Here is a 23,767-nt window from a genome sequence, read left to right on the forward strand (position 1 = left end):
ATGTAAATTACCGACATATCTTCCCAAACAGATTCCCTCTTCCCAGCTTTACAACCAAGTCCCAAAGACAGTTTCTAAAAGGATTTCTGATCCTAGACTGGTTTTGGGGTTTTTTTCCCTTCCCCTAACTCCCATTGAGGCTTCTTTCTGAAATTCTCTAAATAAGAAAAAGTGAGAAGCATAATTTGTGTCTCCTAGTGGATGTGGATTCTAAAACATGAGCTCTGCCTCCTCAAGCTGTCCTCATGATACACACATTCCCTGGTCAAAACCCTGGCTCACCTTCCACCCTAAACATCTAACCACACCTGCTGCGTCCCAGGCACTGGGCTCAGCGCTTATGAGAGTCCAAAGAAGTGGAAGACAAAGCCACTGCCCTGAAGGCACTTAGAGTCTACTAAATTAAGAGTTTTCATTCTGCCACTACAAACTCAGAGAGACCATTAAAAACCTGTGCTTCAGTTGCCTCCCTGAGTCCTTTGGCAAACCATACAATCCTCTCTCATTAGGGCCACATGGCAGGAGCTGACCACTTTTGTGGGATAAGGACAGCAAGCCTTGACTGAGCACCCACTCTGTGCCAGGACTGGGCAAGAGGTTGGACAAATATTCATGACGTCCCCAGCTCTACTCTTCAAGAGAGGTATTGTTATCTCCACGAGGAAATCATGGCTCAGAGAAGTCAAGCAAACTTCCCACAATCCTCCAGCTGGTAAGGGTATAGATAGGATTTAAATCAGACCCCTCAGAATGTGGTAGGATCACCCCTGAGTGGACTGGAGAGCTGAACCACAATAATAATTGAATAAACTGTCAGGGCCGATTTCCACAGCATTTACTGAACACTTGCAAAAAACAATGTTTAGATTGATGTTTTAAATGGGGACAACCTCTTTGGAGAGCAGTGTGACAAGACTGATCAAAATTTTAAATGCACCAATCCTGCATGCCAGAATTTCATTTATACGAGTTTATCCAACTGTACAAGGATGCTCACTGAAGCAATCTTTGTAACAGAAAAAAGCTGGAATCAACCTAAGTGTCCATCAATAGGTTAAATAAACTGGTTCATCCATAAAATGAAATATTAATACTATTCATGCATTAAAAAGAATGAGGTAGGGGGCTGGCCCAGTGGCGTAGTGGTTAAGTGCGCACGCTCCACTTCAGCAGCCCAGGGTTTGCAGGTTTGGATCCTGGCACACACCAATGCACCGCTTGTCAAGCCATGCTGTGGCAACGTCCCATATAAAGTAGAGGAAGGTGGGCACAGATGTTAGCCCAGGGTCAGTCTTCCTCAGAAAAAAAGAGGAGGATTGGCAACGGCTGTTAGCTCAGGGCTAATCTTCCTCACCAAAAAAAAAAAAAAAAAAAAGAATGAGGTAGGACTATGGATATTAACATGAATGCATGTCCATAAAACGTTCTTCAATGAAAAAGCAAGTTGCAGTATTATATGTGTAGTATGATGTTGCTTAGCTTCAAAGCACTTTATATATCACACACTCAAACATATACAGCGTATCCATGCTTAAAATGTCCGAAAGACACAACAGAACTACTAATGATAGTTACCAGTAAAGATGGGTGGGGAATGGGAGATTTCTAAATTATTTGGTTTACTTGTACAGACCCTGTATCAGTTTTAAAGTTTTTAATAATGCTTATGTAGGTCATTGTGTTACACCTGTTGGAAAGCAATCCTCCAGAGGAAACAACTGAGAACAGGAAACCAAAAGCTTCAACACAGACCTGCCCCCAAGGAGCTGAGAGCCTCAGGATTTGAGGTCTTCTGTAGGGGCCCAGGGCAACACATGACTCCTTGCCTAACTTGCATTTCACTCTTATCTGGTCCTTCCTTCAAGAGCTGAGGCACCTGAAGAAAAGTAGAAAGATCATGGAGGGCTCTGACATCAGAAGACTTAGATCCAAACCTGGCTTCAGGATGTACCGTGGTCATAGTTCTCTTGACCCCAAGTTTCCTCATCTATAAAATGGGGCAGTGCTAGAACCCACCACACAGGATTGCTGGGAGGGTTCATTAGAGCAAAGAATGTCAAAGAACTTTTTCAAGACCAGGTTGGAAACTGACAAAAGGAAATGGAGTCATCCTTGACCAGATCCTCCACTGGGAAGCTGAGTCATCAGAGAAGATGGTCCCACCCCAACCCTGACACCACCCTTTCCCCTTCTGCATTGACACGACAAAGTCATAAAAACCACCAGGTGCTCACAAACTCTCCAACCAACATCTCCCACCTCTCCAATTCCAAACTCAAGGCTGGCGGTCTGGGATTGTGTGGCCATGGAAAATGACCCCAGTGCAAAATGCCCTCCAACAACGAATCTTTTGCGGCAGCCTCTAAATCCCCAAGTAAATATTGGTTCATTGGTTTGTTGATTAAAATCACCAGTGGCATAGCCAATGGCTGCCCAGAGACCCAAGGAGCAGGAAAATGACCCAGGAATCTTTCCACAATGAGCCTCACATGATTCCTAAACTTAGCACCTCACTTACACCCTCTCCCTTCGTTTCTTCTCCCTCAATTTTCCTACCCCCACCATGAGTCAACCCTCCCATATCAACAGAAATTCACTCCCTTAAGAGTGCTGCTGGCCTGGAGAAAATAATCATTAACTTAATAGGCTGAGATAATGACATTAAATAATGATGATAATAATAAGAATATAGACTTTGGAAAAAGAAAACTTGGGTTTGAATTCTAACTCCGCCACTTATTAGCTAAGTAATCTTGGATAACCAAACCTCAGTTTCCTCAGTAAATGGGGGTTGGTTATAAAACAATTCACACGGTTGTTAAAAGGGGAAGGTTTTGCTATGCATACGTAGTTACATGTAGGTAACTTAGGTACTTGTAGGTGGGTATTATTAAACTGCCATACAGTTCAAGTTTCCCCATGGTGGTTAATAGGATCATCTCAACAAGCCCAGGAGGCGTCAAAAGAAGAGAAATGAGGTTCCCAGAGGCCAGGCCATTTCCCCAAAGTCATTCATCTGGCAAAGGGGACTCCTGGAGCCAGGTTTTCCGACACTGAGCCCAGTGTTCTCCCTGCGCAGTGTGGTGGCAGCGGGGTGGGTTGTGTTGGAGGGTTTCTGTTGTCTGGCTCAGCAGGCAGTCAAGGCCGCATCGGTGGGTCTTGTCAGACTCGCCACCATCCCACTTGGCATCTCTCAGGAAAAAGCAAGAGGGTGTAAGCCCTAGAAGTACCTGAGGCTGGAAAGCGAGGCTGAGTCAGAGAAGAAATGTCAAGACAAGGAAGAGCCAAGGAAGGGGTTCCAAGAGCTTGCTCAGGAGAACAATCAAATGCCAGCCCACCAAGAGGCCTTTAAACCAGCAATGCTTTATGAGGAAAATGAGCCCACTGAGTTCTTACCACCTTCTACATGTTGTTGTATATCCTCCTAGGAGTGTGTTTTCTCTGCAAGGAATTTGTAATCCCTCCTCTTGGGGAGAGAAGATGCGAATGCCTAAAAATGTAATTAAACCCATGGTGGGAGGGGGTAACATCCCAGTGGGGTGCCAGCAGGGTGAGCTTTAGGCATCCAGAGGGAGAGAGAGTTCCACAGGCCCCCAGAGCTGAAGACATAGCCCTCCTTCCATGTGGGCTTTGAGTACAGAAGAATTCTTCCTGTCTAATAGCTATGGTTGAAGCAGTTTTTCGTATCGGGGTTGTTCTTCAATTTGGTGTGTCATTATCTGAATGTTTAATTATATAATAGAATATAATAGAAAACATCAGATTGCATCAGACATGGTCAAGGTAAGTAAACACACAAAAACACATGCACACACACATACACATATGTGTGTAACAGGCCACGATGAAAAATATATTTCTTGCTGTGGATTGTGGTCCAAAAAGTTTGGAAAACACTAAACTAGAATCAAGAGGGAGCTGGTCCTGGAGAACAGGGACCTTATTTAGAAGGAAAGGAATGAGCAAAGGTGCATGCTAAGGAGGAGAGAGAGCATCTGGGAGAGACCTCTGATCTCTCAGACCCCTTCCTGATGGAGCCAGGCAAGTATCCCTGACTGCAGAGTGCTCCCTCCCAGCCTCCCCTCCCCACTCTCCACCCCAGTCTGAACGCTTCCTCCCTCCTAGTCCACCAGCCATGACTGTCCACGGCCCTGACTAGTTGCTACTCTGACCTCCCACAGCTCTGAGCACAGCACACCAAGTGAACCATTCTTTAAGTGTTTCATGGGCCAGGCCATGTAGAAAGTTCCCGAGCCCTGGAGTAGCTGTGTGACTTTGGGCAAATCATTTAGCCTTTCTGAGCCTCTGCTTCTTCATCTGACAGTGATAAATGGTAACTGAATGCATCTATCTCTTGTCTCTCTTATCATATTGTAAACATCTCTCAAGGGAGAACCCATATCTTCTACTGATTTTGTAGAACCACCCCCCCATGGTGTTTTAAACAGTGCTGGACACAAGGGTAGATACTTAATATTGTTACCTAATGGAAACCGTGCTGAATAAAAAGAAGAAATTAACACTCACCAACACCATCACCATCTAGGCCACCATGAGAGCAGCAACAGCCCAGCACAGAAGTATAGCAGAGCCAGCTTCATGAGCATGCAACCTGTGTGGCTGCACTGCCCCCCACTACCACCACCCCACACACACACACCACCACCCCAGCACTCAGAAAGGCCCGCATGTAGTTTAATGCTCTGCTTGTTGCCATCTTGAAATTCTTAATAATTTTTGAACAAGGGGCCCACATTTTCATTTTGCACTTGGCCCTACAAATTATGCAGCTGGTCTTGACCACATCTACCAAGACCCACAAATACATTTTCAGAATGTATTGACTTCTTTAAAATTCTCTCATACCAGCGCTATTACAAGCGGTGTTGGCCTGGAAAGCATGTGTGTAAAGATTTCTCATCTGGTCAAGGAGCTGACCTCCCCTGTGAGGGAGTTGCTCATTGGTTAGTGTTAACAGAGCTTTGGTGCCACAACAAATATTCTTTGTGGGCAGTGAGCACTGAGCCCTTTCTGGTCACTCACCGTGCTTTCCTAGACCCAGAGTACAGCCAGCCTTGGAGATAAACACTTAACCAACCTACCCACAGAAAGAATCTAGGAGGATAAGCCAGGAGAGTCAAAATCATTCCCCTGTCTTCCTACAAATAATCCAAGCACTCACTATGAGCAAAGCCTAAAACACAAAGCTTAATGGTGTTAAAAAAAAAAAAAAAAAAGGCTGAGGGGCAGGCCCTGTGGCATAGTGGTTAAGTTCAGTGTGCTCCGCTCCAGTTTGAATCCCGGGCGTGGACCTATACCACTTATTGGCGGCCATGCTGTGGCAGTGACCCACATAGAAAATAGAAGAAAATTAACACAGATGTTAGCTCAGAGCGACTCTTACTCAAGTGAAAAAAGGGCTGAGTCATGTGGCAGGCCCTTGCCCACGTCCAGATGGCTAAGTAACACGGTTTAGTGGAGTAAGGGCTCTAAGAGCTCACATAACAGGGAAAGGCCTGCAGGAAAGGCCTTGAAAGGAGATGGAACTTCAGCTGTCATTGGGGGTGAGTGGAGATCAGCCAGTATTTCAGGAAAGGGAGCAGCATCAGCAAAGGCTCCAAAGTGACACCTGCTCCTCATCAGCAGAGACCGCCAAGGAGAGGGGCCATGGGGGCAGAGGGTGCCTATGGGGAGTGGCAGGAACATGACCAGATTCCTAAGGCAGGGCCAGCTGGGAGGGCTTGCATGGCAGCCAAGGTGGCCGGACTTGATCTCATGGGTAATAAGAAAGCAGATCGACCCCATGCCTGGTTCTATCTGCCGAGCTCCCAGGAGAAAGGCCACCTGTCCCAGGAAGCGTCCTCCCGCCCACTGTGTGCACACTGCGCCTGGTCCACACTTTCTGCCTGGAGCCCAGCTGAGAGCCAAACACATCCCACGAGAGGAAAGAGCCTTGGGGCAGAGAGGCCCTGGCTCTGCCTGTGAGAAATTCCCTCCCGACCCTGGGTCCCCACCTCTTCTGCCTTTCTCAGATTCCAGCTGTCCTTCCTGGGAGGCTCAGCTGACTCCGGCCAGATTAGTCCCATCTGCCCTGCCTCTTCAGTGGTTTCTGCACACACATGGATGGTACATTACAGTGTGCAAAGTACTTATCACAAAGGTTGTCTCATTTAATCCTCAGGAGCCCTGGGTGGCTGGCTGGGGAAATGAGGCTCAGGAATTCAGGGCTCAAACCTACAAATATCTGATTCCAAATGCATGCGGCTTCCTCAAGCCCAGCACCAAGAGTGCTGGTCACTTAACTTCTCTGTGTGTCTATGTCCTTATCTGTAAAATGGGGATAATATTGATACCTACCACATAGGGTTAAATAGGTTAATAAACACAAAGCTCTTAGAATAATGTCTGACACATAGAGGCATGCACTCAAGAGATGCCGCTCCCATCATCCTTAGCATCTTCGTCATTATTAGCATTATTATGATGGTTACATTACGGTAGGGCCAGTGAAAGCAAACAAGCTGTGTTTTATAGGAAGCAAACAAACTTTGGCTTCTGATCCCACAACGTGGGGCCCATTGTAAAGGAAGCACCTTGGCCCTGAGAAAATGGAAAATGTAAGAAAGTATTTTTGATGGTGGGACACTTTCAAAGGTCCCAAAGCCCACCTGAGAGGAAGGGATCTATCTGGGGCTCCTCACCAGCCCAAGGAATACTCTGCTCCATTACTACTTCTTCTCTGTGCTAAGAATCAAGGGAAGAATAAAGGCATTTTCTCATGCTGCTACCAAAAATAGAAACGCAAAGGTTACAGATCAGAGCTGGAAAGGACTTTGAGACAAACTGGCTCAGTCCTCTTGTTTTAAAAATGCAGAACCTGAAGCCTGGACGGGGACAGTGACTCAAGTCAGGTGAGATATGACGAGGAGCAGAGCCAGGACCTGAACCCTCTCGCACCTCCTGGTCTGAGCCTTTTTGTTTGGGTTTATTTTTTTTCCTACACTTCCTTAATATTTCTGTATTTTCTGATTTTTAAAAGATATTTCAATGAGGTTTTTTTTTTCAATCTGGAGATCAGAGAGACAGAAACTTAAAAGAAGGCTGTGGAGAATGTCAAGAGTGGCAAGGAACACACACGTGTGCTTTTTACTCCTTTCCTTCTTAAGCTGGTGCCCTTGTTTGGTGAGACTGCTCCTAGACCAGCTGTCCCTTAAGAACCTGTTGGCTTAAATTTGTTGGGGCAAAGGCTCTTGATGTGGCCCCTGGCGTGTGGTGGTGAGTGGAGGCTGCAGGGTAACCAGCAGAGGTCAAGAAGCCACTCTGTCAGCATCCCTCCAAGGGGGTCTCCCCCAGAGCAGCGGGGGTACCCTGATCTCCTGAGAGATGTAGGGGGATCTTCTGCCTCCAAGTCCAGTTGACCCATCAGACCTAACATTTCTCTTCTTGAGAATATGAACCAGCTGTCCTTAGGGAAGGTCAAATAACATGAGCATGACAGTCAGAAAGACCTTAGCTCTGCCTCTCTCTCTCTCTCTCTCTCTCTCTCTCACACACACATATGCACTAACTAGGCTTAAATTTTACAGTCCTTTCCCTTTATTTGAAAGTCTATCCTCCTTGGTGTAGCCTGCAAGGTTCTCCTTTGACCCTCTTTCCTTTCCCTGCTCCTCTGCTCACTCTTAATGCTCTAGTGACACTAAACTACTTGTAGTTCCCCAAATATATCACATTGTTTAATGCCTTGTGCTTCTGCCCATGCTGTTCCCCTAACTAGCAACTCCTCTTCGATTAATTCCTGGTAAGTTCTTAGTCATCCTTCAAAGTCCTCAGCCATCACCTCGACTGAAAGGATTCTCTCCCTCCTTCTTAGCCTGAAAATTTTCCACTTACCCTTGAAGACCCAGCTTAAATGTCTCTCCTCTGTGAGGATGACCCTCACCCAGCTGCAGCACTTTCTACATTCCTCTGTTACAGCTCTGGGGACCAGGTCCTCCAAACCAAAGTTGGGAAAACGGTGTTTCGTGAGCACCAATGTACTTATGGAAAGACAAGAAGACAATATTTGAAAGTGGCACTATCCTTAGAAAACCCAAGACCCAGCGTCACCATAATTAGAGTACTGCTCTTGCTCCACCAAATTTTTTCCTCGTGTCTCTCTCCTCCACCAGTGAGTTTTAATGCACTATTGGTGTTTGGATGTCCAGCACCTACCACAGGGCCCAACATGTTTGACTGACAGATGGAGTGATTGATTGATACCTTACCACCGTTGCTGGTGGGTGCAGAGTAGAACCAATCATTGTTGAATTAATTTAAAATGAAGAAGGGGGGGGAGAAAAGGGAAGGAAGGAAGGAAGGAAGGGGGGGAGGGAGGGAGGGAGGAGACTCTACCTTCTTCTTTCTCCCTTTACCCTAACCCAGGGGAATGTGGTCCTTCAGACTTTCATGCACACTCTGAAGGCCACAATACCCGTCCTACACATTTCACAGGATTGTGGGGAGAAAGATACAAGAAAGAGCAGTACAATAAAGCGTTGTGCCACAGAAAGAGCTGTATGCAGACAAAGACAATGCCATTAGCACATGGCGGCTGCCATTCATGGCCATGGTCCACATTACCTCAATAACAAGAACTGAAAGGGGGAAAAGAGTGAGAAGAGAGGGCAAACCCCAGGGGGCCATTGAACCTCTTGTGGCTTAAGGACCCCAAGAATCCCAGTCACCTCTCTGACCCCAATATTCCCCCATCCCACCACCTCCAGTTCCCCCCATTACACGTTTGAAAAGAAAAGTACTAGAAAATCTCCTGCTTAGGCTCCTTTTAATTAAGCACACACACCAAAAGAACCACCCTTGGGTTTTGTCTGTTGTACTTTTGTTCTCGGGTCTGTTTGTACTTATTCAGAAATTACATAATTAAAAAAAATAATATTAAGTAAATGTGCACATCAGCCTGTCAAGCTGCCTGAGCCAACCTTCACTTGGGAACCACACTGACAGCGTCTTTATTTCTCTTACTTGTTTTTAAGCACAAAATATGTCACACCTGGAAGTAATTAGCATAATTTTTACTAATTTATAGCTAATTACACAATTACTTTTCTGTGAAAGGTTCTGGAAAGACACTTGAAGTAAGTTTCACCAAATCTAGTGGCAAGAAATTGCTTGAAAACATTTTGCTAGCTTCAAACATTCAGGAGGAGGGAGGGAGATCACCCAATAAAGTAATTCTTTCCTATTTCAGAGTGTTTAAATATGACAGGGATATAATTTCCCTGGTAATTTACAAAGCAGAATGTCTAAATGTCTCTGCTCATCCAACCCCACCAGAGGCTGCTCTAAGAAAGGGCCCGCAAAAGAAGCATTGTCGAGAGCACCCAGGACAGAATCTAGAAAGCTCTGCTTTGCAACTGCAAATAGTTTTGCCATAGGGCTAAAACTTGATGGCTCTCTCTCTAGGTGTAAACTAGCGTCATGACAGAATGTGACCCCGGGCAGGGCAGGTGTCTTACTCAGCTCCTGAGAAACTGTGAGTTTGGGAGGCCGGTGATGGATTGAAGCCTGGGAGCCACTTGACTCTCAAAATGAAGCTCCAGGGTGCCGAGACTTGAGTGCATAACATTGTCTAAATGGGGCCAAGAGAAACAAAGACACTCCCTAATTCTACTCATGCAACTAACATATTTTAAGTCCCTACTCAGTGCCCTTTACTCAATGGGAAAATTTATAAAAGGAACAGTTCCTTCTTTCCCTAGTCAGGCTGAGAAGAAAAAAATACGCCAATTGACCAACAAGTATTTTTTGAACACTCTGCTTTAGGCAGAGGGAGGAAGAGAAGAGAGGAACCAGATGCCATCCCTGCCCTCAGGAGGCTGACAGTCTAGAGACCAGAGCCACATGCAGGGAGCATGCAGCCTTGTATGGCATCAGTCAGGGGCCAATCAGAGCCCAGTTGGGCAGGTTGGGCTGCACGTGCTGCTGAAATGGAAAGAGGAGTGCTGGCAACCAGAAGACAACAATCAAGAAAGAGACTGCGGAGTCCCAACTCTCTAATACGTTCTAGGGGTGGAGCCGCACTGGTCTGGGGAAAGTGATAGTGCCTATCAGGCCCACACAGGAGGATCCTGGGGAGGCAGCAAAGGTGAGGTGGGGTGAAGCTTCCCGAATTCTCTAGCAGGAAGGAGGTGAAGGAGCCAGGAGCACCATTAAAACCTAGAGACCAGCCACCAGGCCCCTGGGAAGGACCCCCGGAACCCCAAGTTCAGGCCTGTGTCTGTCCCAGGGCTGCATATTTGGTGACAGGCTATAGAAGGGAAGAACACAAAGTCATCAGGACATGTAGAAGTCATCTGTGGTCAGCAGAACTGGCTGGAGGTCAGACAGGCGTGTGGTTATAGCACGCATGCACAGCAGGGGTAATAGCACCCCAAGGAGATGAACACTGGTTCCTAGGGAGCAAAACATCTAAGATAGTGATACTTCCAAAGGGCCACAGTACATAAACAGATATACTGCGTATCTGTGTTATTAAATGTTCGTATTGGGGGTGATCAGAAAAGACTGTCTAAAAAATCTAGGACATGGTGGGAATGGGGTGAGATCAAACAAAGATGAGAAACACAGGCTTATAGGAAAACTTCTCCACCAAGGTAGAAGCTCCTCGAATGTGGGACCTCATTTCCAAGTGGTCCTGCTGTCATCTCCCCATCTTCTTAGGGTGAATCACTCCTTCCTCCCAGCGACGAGTACCTAAACTTGCCTGTACTGTTCACGTGTCTTTGTATGAAAATTTATTGGTTTGCAAGTCAGCATTGCCCCCTCCATTGTGAGGTTCCTGAGGACAGAGGTGGAATTATGCACTTCGAACTCCTGCCACCTAGCACCCATGCCAAAGCAGCAGGTACTCCAGGAACGTTAGTAAACCTGAGCTGAACCGTTCTGCCTTCTGAGGTCTTGTGAAGTGGGAGGGAGGCCCTTGGAAGATGTCCAGCTTCTGCCAGGCTCACCTCAAGGCAACTGAGAGATTTTGGCAAAGGAATGTCCTCCGCCTCCCGCAGGAGAGGAACGTTAATAGCTTACACTTGGCATATTTCTCTTCACTTTTTCAAATTACTTTCACAGCTAACGTCATTCGACCCTTACAAAAAGGCTAAGAGGCAGGTAGAGGAAGTCATTAACGTCACTCTTCGCAGGTTCCCTCGTTCAGTCAACAGGTACGTCTGCGCACCTGTGGCTTCAGCAGCAAGGGGCTCTAGCACCAAAGACAGAGGTGAACAGGGTGGCAGAGGCCCTGCCCTTGCCTCGCTTACACTTGCCAGAGAGGACACAAATAACAAGATAGGTACTGTTCCGATGAATGTTAAGAAGAAAAGCACAAAGCAGAGTAAAGTCAAGAGAGAAATTTAGACTGTGTGCTCCAGGAAACCTCCCCCAGCGGGGGACAGGCATGATGTGCCTGTTCCGAATGAGCATGAGCTGGTCGTGTGAAGAGCTCCGGATAGAAAGCAAGACCTAAGGACGCTGAACGGCTGGCCTGGAACCCCACAGCCAGAGTACGGCAGGTCTTCAGGTCCTGGAGGCCTGAGCCTCCCTTTTTGTAAACCAATTCCCACTGTGAATCCTCTCCCTCTCCCATTTTCTAACTAGAGACCAGGATTACAGGACAGGGTATGGCAAATGCACCACCTCCCCAATCTGTTAACTCAAGGAAGCACCAGACAGGCGACAGGCAGAACGCATAGCCAATGCGCCTTAAGGACAATTGAAGTGGGGGTGCTAGCCAGGTTCTGCTCTCCCGCAGGCCTGACAGGCGCCTCTCTGGGGAGCGCACCGCCCCGTTCCCCTTCCCAGCATGACGGGGCCAAGTCGCCGCCCTGCACAGTGTTTGTTATTCCACGGGGCATGATGAGACTGTTCTGAGATTTCAAAGGCGGCCGGCGGTTTCATTAGAAGCAATCAAGGAAGCTTCGGATGATTCCTGGGAAGGTTTTGACAGAATGCGCACAAGTCCCGTGGCTCTCACCAGCACCCAAGTCAGAGCCTTTTCCTTCCTTTTTTTTCCTGCCACAGAAACTTGAATATTCATTCCTTCCTCTAAACTCAACACCTCTGGTGACAGCGGTCAGTTGTTCCCTCCCTCCACTCAACACATGCTTTATTCACGCTCCAAATCCCTCTGCCTTGGAAATTCTCCCTGACCCTGGAAATAGAACACTTCCCCCACAGTCCAGTGCCTTCTGACCTCACACGCCCAGAAATACGTGGTCGGTCATCACCCTGAACTGTGAGCTTGACAGTGGCTCCAAATGAATTGAAAGGATGGCCATGGTAAGTATCCGCGCCACCTGGCCCAAACGGTGAGTGAGGGGCAGACTTCCTGTGCGCCTTGGAGCATTCTGGGTCTTTACAGTCATTTTCTCCACTCCCCACTACCAACCTATGAGCGAACTATTAGGAATCCCCATTTTACAAGTAAAGAAACTGAGACTGACAGTTTCTGTATCTAGGGAGGTCATGTAGCCACTAAGTAGCAGAGCTAAGATTCAAACTCCAGTCCTTCTGACTCGAAATCTGGTATCATTGCATAACAGGGTGATGCTTCTGGCTTTTGTCAGCCTCCACACCTCGAGGCGCCAGCTGCAGAAAGGAACACTTCCAGCAGGAATGAATCTGGGCCACTCTAGCAGATGCGCAACGGCAAAGTGAAGGGCTCCTAGCGATGCAGCAAGGGATATAGGGCCTGGAGGCAGGCAGGAGCGTCTCACCTGGCATAGGAAAGGCTATTTATGGCCAGGGTTTCTGTGCTGGACAGCTGGTGACCAAGGCTGGGGCCAGAAGCTGCATCTACGCCACGGCCAGCCAGGATTCGCTAAGGAGAGCATTCCCTTCTTGATTCCAGAGGGGAGACCCTGAGACTGAGGCATTGCAACTGGTAGGATGACTCATCTCGGAAAACCACCTGGTTTGAGGGCCCATCCTGATTAAGCTGAGAAAGGCCCCATTACGTTGGGGAATGAGACTCTCTCCTGTCCGTGTCCATAACTTCCCCAGGATGAGTTTTGCCACATGCAAGAAAGTTGGTTTCTGGGACAGATTTTTTCGTATGACACTGTTTATCACATAATAAAAGGAACCATGGATTTGAAATCATGAAAGCAGGGTCCTAGGCCTGACTTTGCTCTGACTATGATAAACTGACCATGATATCCTGGACAAGCCACTTCTCTCTAGGCCTCAATTTCTCCATCTGACAAATAAGGGCGTGGGAGTAATGATAGCTGAGGCTTCCAGCTCGGGAATTCTATCATTGCAGGCAACCCTGGGACAGCATTTCCCTCCAACACAAACACTGTAATGGGTTATCAGAGGGGTGGGAGGTGGCAGAGAGAGAAACATGGGAAGATAGAAACAAAGGCACAGCAAGACGGACAGAGACAGATCGAGGCAGGGGAAGCTACCTAAGCCGAGAAAGAAAGAAGTCTGGTGGTGTGGAGAGAAAATTAGAGCCCCTGATGTAAGCAGACTCTTGCCAGTATTGCTGGAAACAAATAGTGACAGATTGCTAACATGTTACAGTGAAAATTACCACCATGATGAGACTTTTGCACCATAACCAGCACCTCTTGTTATCCCATTAACAAAACTGATGAGACCAAATTGCTAATAGGAGAAAACGTTCGTGTTGTATTATGTCACTCCTGTCCTGCATGGAGAACGCGACCAAAGGGCAAGCTAGAAGGCACATCGAAATCTCCCAAGAGCCAGTCTACCTTAGACAGAATTGGGGAAAGCCCAGCAATGCCCCTCTCTTCCATTACGTCTAGAAACACCCACATATGCCACCAACTCCTCCACCACCACTCCAGACATCTGTTCCCATTGTTGAGCTGGGCTGGGCAGGGCTGTCTGTCATCACACAGAACAGGAACCAGTGACCTTTACAAAGTACACCAGGTACACTGCCAGGGCCAGTGGGGGAGGGAGGGACAGGTGGACAAGAGTGTGTCTGAGTTCGTAGAGTGTTGGATTCCAGCTCCCTTCCATCCGCTGCTAGAACAAACCAACATATCAAAACTCACGATTATTTACATTTTTACTACCCCCATCTGCCACTGCCCACTAGAGCTAGGCCAGAGAGAGCCCCGATTCTTAATTCCATTAGTCACAGAGTTCAAACTGTCATCTGAGCCCTGGGAGGTGTAAGGAACAGGACACATCTGGTTCTTGGAAGTATTTACCCAGGCATCTGAAGGGGATCTTTCCTCTTCGGGCCGTGGAAGGATTTCCTGCTCAAACTCCACAGTCATCCAGAGAGAGCCGGATTAGGAATTCACTCTATGCTCACTTTTCTCTCCAGTTCCCCAAACCTCTTAATGTCTGAGTTTTTTCCACTGGGATAATCTCTGACTCCCCCAAGCTCCCAAGCTCCCGGCTGCGGGCCGTGCTCCCCAGCAGTCACTCAGAAAAGTAATTGGCCAAAGATTATTCTGAGTAACTGAATGGCTAGAGCTTTTGTATACCAAACAGGGACTTGTCTTTGTCAAAAAGTCTTTACAAAGTACCCAAGAGCTGGGTGTCAGACAGGACAAGTTTTTTAATCATGTTAAAATGATTTATTTAAACGTCAAGCCATGTCACCTCACTTCCTTTCATTTTTCAAACTGTTTGTGTTTTTTCTGGATGATAAATTTATCTTCAGACAGCCTCAATATGACTAATTAACTTTGAAATATAAGAACCAGATGTGTGAGTTGGAGAGCTTTCTGAACTAATGCCAGACGGGCTGGTGGGTTTTTTTCTTCTTCCCTGCCTTTCCCCTGCTTTCCCCCCACCCCACATTCTCTCTGCCTGCTGGCTGCCCTGAAATTACTAAGCAGAGACACATTTAGTAAATGGAATCACAGGACTCCAGCTAGCAGCGAGCACCCACTGCTTTTTCTCTGTTCTCCACGCTTAAGCCTTTCAGGACCCCACGCTCTCCCTTTGAAAGTGACCCCAGTAGGCCTCTCGGTGACTGGCAGAGCTGTCCTGGGAGGAGGGGCTGGGAACACTCCCCCACCCCTACCTTAATGATCTATCTAATGTGGAGCGGGGAGCTGCCAGAATGCATTTGCCACATGAAAGTAAGTCACTCTGCACTATGACACAAAGTGATTTCTTTTAAAGAGTCTTCCTCTGTGAAGTGCTCCTCAGATCTGCCTCCCCTCTGTTCCCTTTTGATGAACGAAACCGTGTGCAGCACAGGAGAAATGAGAGCTGGGGTGGAGGCTGGTGATTAAGTCTCTCAACTGTCTAAGCTGAAGCACTTTTCAGTAATGGCCCTTTTGGGGGTTGGAAGCCACAGATGTGTGTGTATGTGCGCGTGCGTGTATTTCACTCTCAGGGACAGGATGGCAACTCAAAATAATTGGGTGATAGCAAAAATGAAGATTCGTTTTTCCAGAACTTGTGTAGCTAAGTATGAGAGACCAGAGTGAGATGCACGAGCTGGGTGCCTCAGTTTCCCAATGTGTCTACGATAGCCGGTTCCACACGACCTCTCCACCAAAAGAGGTTGAGGTGATGTGAGATCACAAATAGGAAAGTGCTTTGAGCGCTTTGAAGACACACTCTACATCCTAAGGGATTATTAGGATAATTACCACTATGATTACATCCTCATGACCATTATCATCATCAGGCCTCTTAATGTCTGAGATGTTTCACCTGGGATAATCTCACTCATTTGCAAGGTCAGGAGAGTGCCTCGCCATGCCAAGCTCCAAGCAGAAAGATAAACTGTGAACTAGATTCTTCTCCTTCTCAGGAAGAATGCCAACAGCACATCTTCCTGGCACCAGGGAGAGGAACATCCCCCACTTGACGCCTCAGATGCATGCTGCTGGCAGAAGAGGACACAGCCACCCACAAACCCCAGCACTTGTGCTGTGAGGGGACAGATGGGCCACGTGGAAGTCCCCTTCCCTTCACCAGAGAGTGAGGCAGGCGAGAGGACTGGGGACAGTCCCCGCTGCCCCTCGCCTCCCCCAGGCCTCCTGCCTCTCTTTCAAAGCCTTGCTCCCCACCCTGGGGACAGGGCAAGGATGTATCGAGCAGGTCGGACTTTCCAAAATGTCATGGGTGGGGCAAGTCCCCGTGGATCTCCATGCTTCCCCTTCCCTGATCCTGGCCCAGCATCTTTGCACAAAACACTTGCTTTCAGCAGTGTGTCACCTAACCCCCAGGACGGAGGAGCGTCACCCCACAAAAGTGTTTGCATTTGAGCAGGAGTTTCTGGGAACTTACGAAGAAAAAGGCCTTCCATCGTTCCACACCCGAAGGAATGAGAAGAGGGAAAAGGAGGAGGGAGATGGGGACAGGGAGAGCATGCTCCACCCTTCTCAGATCAAATCATGCCTTGTCCTGATTCCCAGAGGGCCCATCTCAGAGGCAGACAGATGGACCAGAAAGGATGGGAGTAGTTGGGAAGGCCACACTGAGGCTTCAGCCTGGTAGCTCCCCAGTTCCCCCTGAGGCAGAGTAAGGGAAGACCAGTCGTGGGGGAATGAGTCTCAGCACTGACCTAGGGGAGCACGCTGCCCCCTCCCAGAGTGCCCTTCCTCTCGGGAGACAGCAGCATTGAGCCCACCAGAACTTCGTGGGGAGAGAGGTTGCAGGAATACTGAAAACTATGGCTTTACATGATGTCTTCCACCTTCCCCGGATAGACAGACAGACAAATGGGCAAGCAGTGCAACAATCCAGTGAGAGCTGCCCCACCAGCATTTTTTCTCCACTGCAGCAGCACGGGCCCCGCCCTGCCACCAGGGCGGTCCTCGAGCACTGAATGCCCCATCCGCCGGGACTCCCGCGGTCTGCACCGCAGAAAGCTGCATACGGGCCCCTAGCTGGGTTCCTTCTACACCACTCCCACCCACTCCCTCAGGGAAAGAAATTCGGATCATTTTCTGACTATTAATAATGCTTCCTGATATGTCAAACTAAGATAATTACGGAGCTTACCAAATTGCAGGATCCTCGATTAACTGACCAGGATCAGGGAAGTTTGGGAGGCCTGAGGACTGGGAAAGTGAGCCCCTGGGTCTCCTGGGATGGTTGTGAGCCTGCCGCCTCCTGTAGCTCCAGGAGGAGAGCAGGCCTGTTTCTACTCATCTGCACCTGCCAGCATCCCTCTCCTCCTGCTTCTTCCTCTCCCAAGTGGAACCAGAGTTTGCATTGAAGAGCCAGAAGGTGCCCCCTAGTCCTGGCCAAGGGATCCCACCCTAGAACACCCATCCCACTCCACACACCCACCCAGCATTCTTTGAAACCAGAACACCTGGATTAGCTCTCCTTTCCCAAGCAAGCGCCTCTCGCCTTCTCCTACTAAGTGAACATAACAAGCAGGGAAACTTGACACTGTAACGGACAGGAGCCATCCTTTGGAAGCCGTTAGACCCAATGTCTCAGAGATCCAGGATCCGACGGCCCGTCCCCACGTATGGCCTAAGATATTTAATAAAGTAAAGCCCTCAGGATCAAGAGGCTGCAAGCCCTCCCATTCCTTCCTACAGCTCGCTCCGGAGTGCTTTAAAGCCTGCCTTGCGTCTGTCTCTCTCTCCAGAAAGCCTTTCATGCCGCCTTGCCAGACTGACATTTTGACAAGTTGCCACGAGTGACATCTGATTTGTACAAATTTCAAGACTAATAAATCTACCTGTCAAAGCGGAAACTTTAAAAGGAGCTAAGCCCAGCGGGTATAGTTTAACAGAACTCAAGTTGATGAAACTGTAGGATGGAGAAATTATATCTGTCACAATCCACCCACATTAGTTCTGCAGAAATGTTGGCAACTGAAACAAATGTCTTTCACGGGCGTTACCGAGAAAAAAAAATTAAAAATTAAAAAAAAAAAATTTTTAATCGAGAAAGGAGATTGTTAATACCCCGAGTAACAAGTAATAGTTCTATTTGTAAACTAACAAATTTTATTTATTTAATTTTTAATTTTGTTGCAGATGTGAAAAGTGTCTCTCCTCCTACCTCATAAGCTGTCTCCCTGGAGCCTGGACTTTCCATTCAAGCTGGGGCCCATCAGTCACAGGATGCTCCCCAGCTCCGCTGACGGAATGGGGGCGAAGCGCAGCGTGCAGGGCTGAGGCTGGACCACGGCCCACAGCCCTGCGAATTGGCCAGGCCTCCCGGCGCTCTGCTCCCGCATCTGCGGGAGGATCAGGGCACTGGATCACATCCCCCGCTGCCCTCCGGCCTTGACCTGGAGCCTGAGGTCTGGCCCTCGTTTTGGGCTTTGCTGTGGGATTTTTGTTTTAAGCTTGTGAATGTTTATGTGGGAGAGGGGAGGGAAGACACTAAGGTGAGAGAAACGTAGAAATCTGGCTAACTTTTTATTTTATTTTTATCTTATCTTCCCTTCCCATCTCTGACAAGTCCACTTTCGCCTGGAATCATCATGTCAGAAATGGAGAAGCCATAATTCACGGATCAGAAGAAGAAACTAGGGGAGGGGGAAGGCCGTCTCTGGAGTCCCACACACCTAGGAAATCTAAGGACAGTAATGAGTCTGAACAGAAGCCCTTGTAGTGTTCTCTGTCCTTCCCCTACCTCCCCGCACCCCAAAGTCAGAGAGGAGGATGAACTGGGGAGCCCCAGAAGTGGCCTCCAGTGCCCACAGGGCTGAGCTGTTTCAGTTCAATGGCAGCCTCAACAGCCATAGCCTCCACAGACTCGTCATTATCACTGCCGCCTTTCCTCCTGGGCGTGCAGAATGGGCTCGCACTCTAATGGTTAAGAAGCAAGTAGGCGGGACAGAGAGGACCTCTGTTTCCACGCTTAGCTAGAGGCAGCGGGCTGAGGTCACCCAGCAAGTACTTCAGGGTGGGGGCCAGGCCCCACCTGGTGGACTTTTCTCCCCACATGGGCTGCTTCCTCCCTCCAGTTCCAGAGCATCTGCTTAGCATTTCTTTGGCTGGGACAATATCTAGAAGCTAACACCTTCTTCTGTATTTCTTGGCCCCCTCTAGGAGCTCGGAACGTGCAAGTGGTGATAATAAGCACAAGGACGCTGCAGCTGAGGACGGTGAGGCTGGGTCAAGACTGAAGGGGGTGGGGGTCATGTGACAATCGAGGATGATCCCGGAGACCCAAAGCCGCTGTCTTTCAGGTCAGGGAACTCAACACCAATCTATCTGCCGTGAACTGGGCTTGCCCCTCGTTCTGCCCAGTTCAATATTTTTCCCTGTCAATTAGATATTTGTTAAGCAGATTCTAGGTACAAAACACTCCGCTCTGCACCGTGTGAGTTATGGAGAAATGCAAAACGTGATTCCTGTCCCAAAGGAGTCTACAGTCCCTGTGGGGTGCTGTCAACAAGAAGACACAGAGCAAAATAGGTCCTGATCAGGAGGAACGGAGTTCAAGTACAAAAGAAAGCATGGTGCATGAAAGGGGCACTAGACCCCGCCCTGCCACTACCTGGCTGTGGCACCTCGGTAAGAACTCCCACTCTGCAAAATGAGGTGGTGACAAGTGATGTGAAGGGCCCTGCATTTTCCGTGGATTTTTGACAAGAGGCGTTGTGATATTACGTATGTGGAAGCTCTTTATAAAGAGTAAACAGTTAACGCAATTGCTGGTTGTTGTTGTTGTCGCTATGGGCTGGGCGAACAGGCCTGTCTTCACGAGGGATCTGGTTATGATCCAGCATGAATGCAGCTGACAAAGGAGTAAATGAATGAAGCAAAGAAGAAACAAGCTGGGCCTCGGAGGAGGGGCGAGATTCAGTCGTGCTCTGCTCCTACTCTGCCTGCGGCACCCACGGCCGGAGCTGCAGCTCCACCCTCTCACCACCCTGAGCTCTGGGGCCTCACCTGTGCCCCTTAGAAGCGGAAGAAGCTGGCAGACAGCAGCCTGGGGAGGAGAGCAGCAAGAGCAGCTCAAAGGGAAACGCCAACTTTGCTTTTTCCGGACAGGGTTGTGGCAAAGCACTTCTTGGCAGTGGGAGACCCTGGAACAGCGATTAGAAATCCTGTGGTGGGACCCCAGGTCACCGAGCCACTCCCTCCCAGAATGGCCAGGCTACCAACTCAGAAGGCAGAGGATTCTGAGAGGCCTGCAGCTGTGTCAGGCTTTACGGGTAGGTGCCTGGGGAAAAAAGAGGGAGGGGACAACTCTACTGAAATTCAGTAAGTGGGCCATGGGTTAAACACACCAAGAACCCCTAAAGCTCCTGCGACGTTGGGATGCGTCATCTAACATGAATAGCCCCCAATTTATTTGATTCATATATTTGCATTTAATCAGAGAAAATCTTTAGAGATGGTTATTAGGAAAGCAAAGCACAGGGAGGTTTAGTGTCTTGTGTACAATCACACAGCAAGCCAGCAGCAGATTTAGAAACTTCTGGGTTGAGTTTCCCTCTGAGACAGTCACTTTTTTTCTTTTCCCTCAGCAAGATGGTCCCTTCAGGGAAAGGCTCAACTATGCCAAATATGACTAATTTAAAAAAAAATTATTTAAAGCATTTTTTATAGAATAAACATGTCACTTTATGTTTTATTGGATTAGTGTTTGCTAACCTCCAGAGTTTCTCGCCTAGCAAATTGGAGACCATTTCCCTTATATAATGAGCTTCCCGAGTTTGGACGAGATGAGTCAAGTCTTGTGAAAGGCAGGAGGCACACTGCAAGGCATAGGTAGCAGCCCAAAGCAGACCCAGGGGGCTTGAGGCCCAGTCTGGGTGCTGCGGGCCCCAGGGGCTGCCTTCCCTGCAAATGGAGGCAGGGCGCTTTGCCCCTGGACACAACCAGTCCCTGGCGTGGTTATATAGCCCATTGCCTCCTGTCTGGGGTCCATTACCCACACGGCAGGAGGAACTACACTTTGAAAGGAGAACAGAGGCCCATCTCTTTCTACCGCCTCCAGGCAGCATTTGGGGTTTAGCAAGGAAAGAGAAAAGAAAAAGAAAAAGAAAAAAAATCTTGAACTGTTTTTCAAATGTTCTGGGTCTTGGCAAACCCCAAAATGCCTTTTGCCAAATGCTTTTTCCCTTAATTTTTAAACCTCGGGTGTATTTCCAGAACAATCCAATCCATCTGCTTCTCATTCATTTACACTTAACTCATTAGGAGGCTGTTGCATAAGGATCGGTTTGACGTCCCCAAGATCCCCGGGTGAGGGATTCTTCTTCCCTCTTTGAATCAGAGGGAGGCATCTTGCCAGCTGGGCATAGAGCACAAACCCCAAAAGTTGAAAGCCTGGCTTGAAACCCCAAGTCTTTAGGATGAAAATAGGTTTCTCTGGTGTCTCACCCATCATTCATCCTGCTCTGTTCTTCCCATCAGATTATCACCATTACTGCTGTTATTGTCATTAAGGATACAACAAATGGCCACGTATTATTGTTAAAGGCTTTGCATTGTATTCCACTGTGTGCTATTCTTCATTCATACACTCTAGACTCATCTGTTCAGACATTAAACAAGCACTCCCAACCAAATGTGAACAACCAGCAGGGCTTTGGGTGAGCTATCAGATACAAGATTTACATCTAAGCACCAATCCCATCCCAGCTTGTCTTCTGCAAGGACTATGAGCTCTACCAGGAAGCCCAAGAGAAGAGATGGGGGCAGAGAGCAGCTACTAAGGGCAGAAAGCAAGGCTGGAGAAAGTGAGGATGGTCCACGGGAAGCACAAAGAGAAGGAGACTGCTGGTTTCCAGGGACATGAATGACTGGCCAGTCTGAGCCACAAGCTTCTGCTGCATCACAGGAGTCACCATTTCTCTCCTGGAAAAGAGGTTCTTCTCTCCCATCTTCCTTTCTTCACAATCGTCATTCTCACTACCACCTTTATTCAACAAAATGACTGACAAATGTATTGAATGCCTTCTGTATGCTCAGCCCTACCCTATGCAGGGAACCGCAGGAGATAGAAGAGGCAGATGAAGTGGGCTTCCCTTGAGGATTTGCACCCCATCTGGGGAAACTTTTCATTTTTCATGAGCGTGTATCATCAGCAAGACCACTGAGCAGGGCACAGGGAGAGTATAAGAGTTGTCCTCCAGGGAGAGATCTCCTGAGCTGGACTGGTCAGGAGCAGCTTCCCGGAGGAGGTGGGTTTCCGATGAGCCAGCCTGGAAGATTGGTGCTGGCTAGAGGGAGAGGAAGAGGAAACAAGGATGAAGGCTCATTGACAGGAAAGAACGTGGCATGTTTGTGGGGCAATAGGAGCAACCGTGCTGAGAAACAGACGCAAATAAATGGAAAAGTAGGTTGTAGGTGATTCAGCTTGCAAGTCTGGATTTAATCTCAAAGGCAAGAGTGAGTCACAGGAGGGTTTCCAGCAAGGAAGTAAGATGGAGAGAGCAGTGTTTTGGGGGATAATCTAACGTTAATATACAGGGTAGGCTGATGTGGAGAAAGACTGAAGGCAGGAAACCAGAAGGAGCCTGTTGCAATAATTTAGGCATGTCATGACAGGGATGGAGAATAGGGTGGTGGCAGGGAGAACGGAAAAGAGAACAAATATTATGAAGATAGAATCAACCAGACTTGATGACTCAGTGGCTGGAGAGCCCTAAAGAAGGGGGACGAGTTAAGATAACACAAAAACCCAGGAGTTTATCAAGTGAGAAAAGAACATTCTCAACTACAGATGACACTTCTATGGCAGTTAGCATGTGCCAGACTGTGCTAAATACCTTGCGTGAATTATCTCGAAATCTTCACCACGAAGAGGCAAAGCAGGTACAATCATTATCCCTGCTTTACTGGTGAGGAACTGGGGCTTAGAAGGGTTTACTAATTTTCCCAAATTCACACAGAGAATGGGTGGGGACTCCAGCATTTATCCACACTAATCTGCTGCCTTAGCTCCCACCACTTCCTAAACCAAGCCTCCATCCTCTCTTAGTCATCTCCTCACTGACCCTCACGCACCCCAGGCTTGCTCACCTACCATAATCCATCCTCAAATGCCTTCTGCCCACCCCTTCACTTACCTAAATCCAGATCAAGCCTCGACTCCTTCCAGAAACTTCTGTCACCACTTGAGCTTCCATGGACCTTCCCTCTTTACCACCTCCTATGAGATTCATTGTCAGAACCACAGACCTGAGCATCTAATTCCACACCTTTCTCTACTGACTTGGTTGATTCCTGTGTTCATGTATTTTCTGGCTTTGGGACTTGGCACTAGACTGAGCCTGAATCCCAGCCTTGCACCTTAACTAGTTCTGTAGCCTCAGGCAAGTTAGTCAACCTCTTTAAGTCTATTTCCTTAGCTGTCTGTTGGAGATAAAAGGGTTATTGTCAGGATTATATGAGAGAATGCCTGGCACATAAAAGAAACTGAGTGAAGGATATCCATCAATATCATTACTGTCATTTTCATTGATAGTCATGTGATGGGCAATGTTATATCCAAAGCTGTGGATATAGGCGTGCTCCATGAATATTCTTCCACTTGATGTCTTGATCATTTCAACAGCTATATGCAACATTTCAGTATTCACTACTCATAGTCTTAAAATTATTACCTTTATTTCACACATTTAAAACAAATGTCAGTGGTGAGGGAATCCTGTCGTGACATGGTTCAGACAGGGCATCTTCAAACCAGGGTCAGGAATTCCATGAGCAGGCCAGACAACCACAGCACGGAGTAAGACATGCACAGCCTCCCCTTGGGAAGAGGAGCTGCCTTCTCCTCCCCATCATGGGGATGTGGGACTTGGCCCTGCTGACAGCTCAGCTACCCTGGATCAGGGTCC

The sequence above is a fragment of the Diceros bicornis genome, chromosome 29, assembly GCF_020826845.1.
Source record: "Diceros bicornis minor isolate mBicDic1 chromosome 29, mDicBic1.mat.cur, whole genome shotgun sequence".
Classification (NCBI taxonomy): Eukaryota; Metazoa; Chordata; class Mammalia; order Perissodactyla; family Rhinocerotidae; genus Diceros; species Diceros bicornis.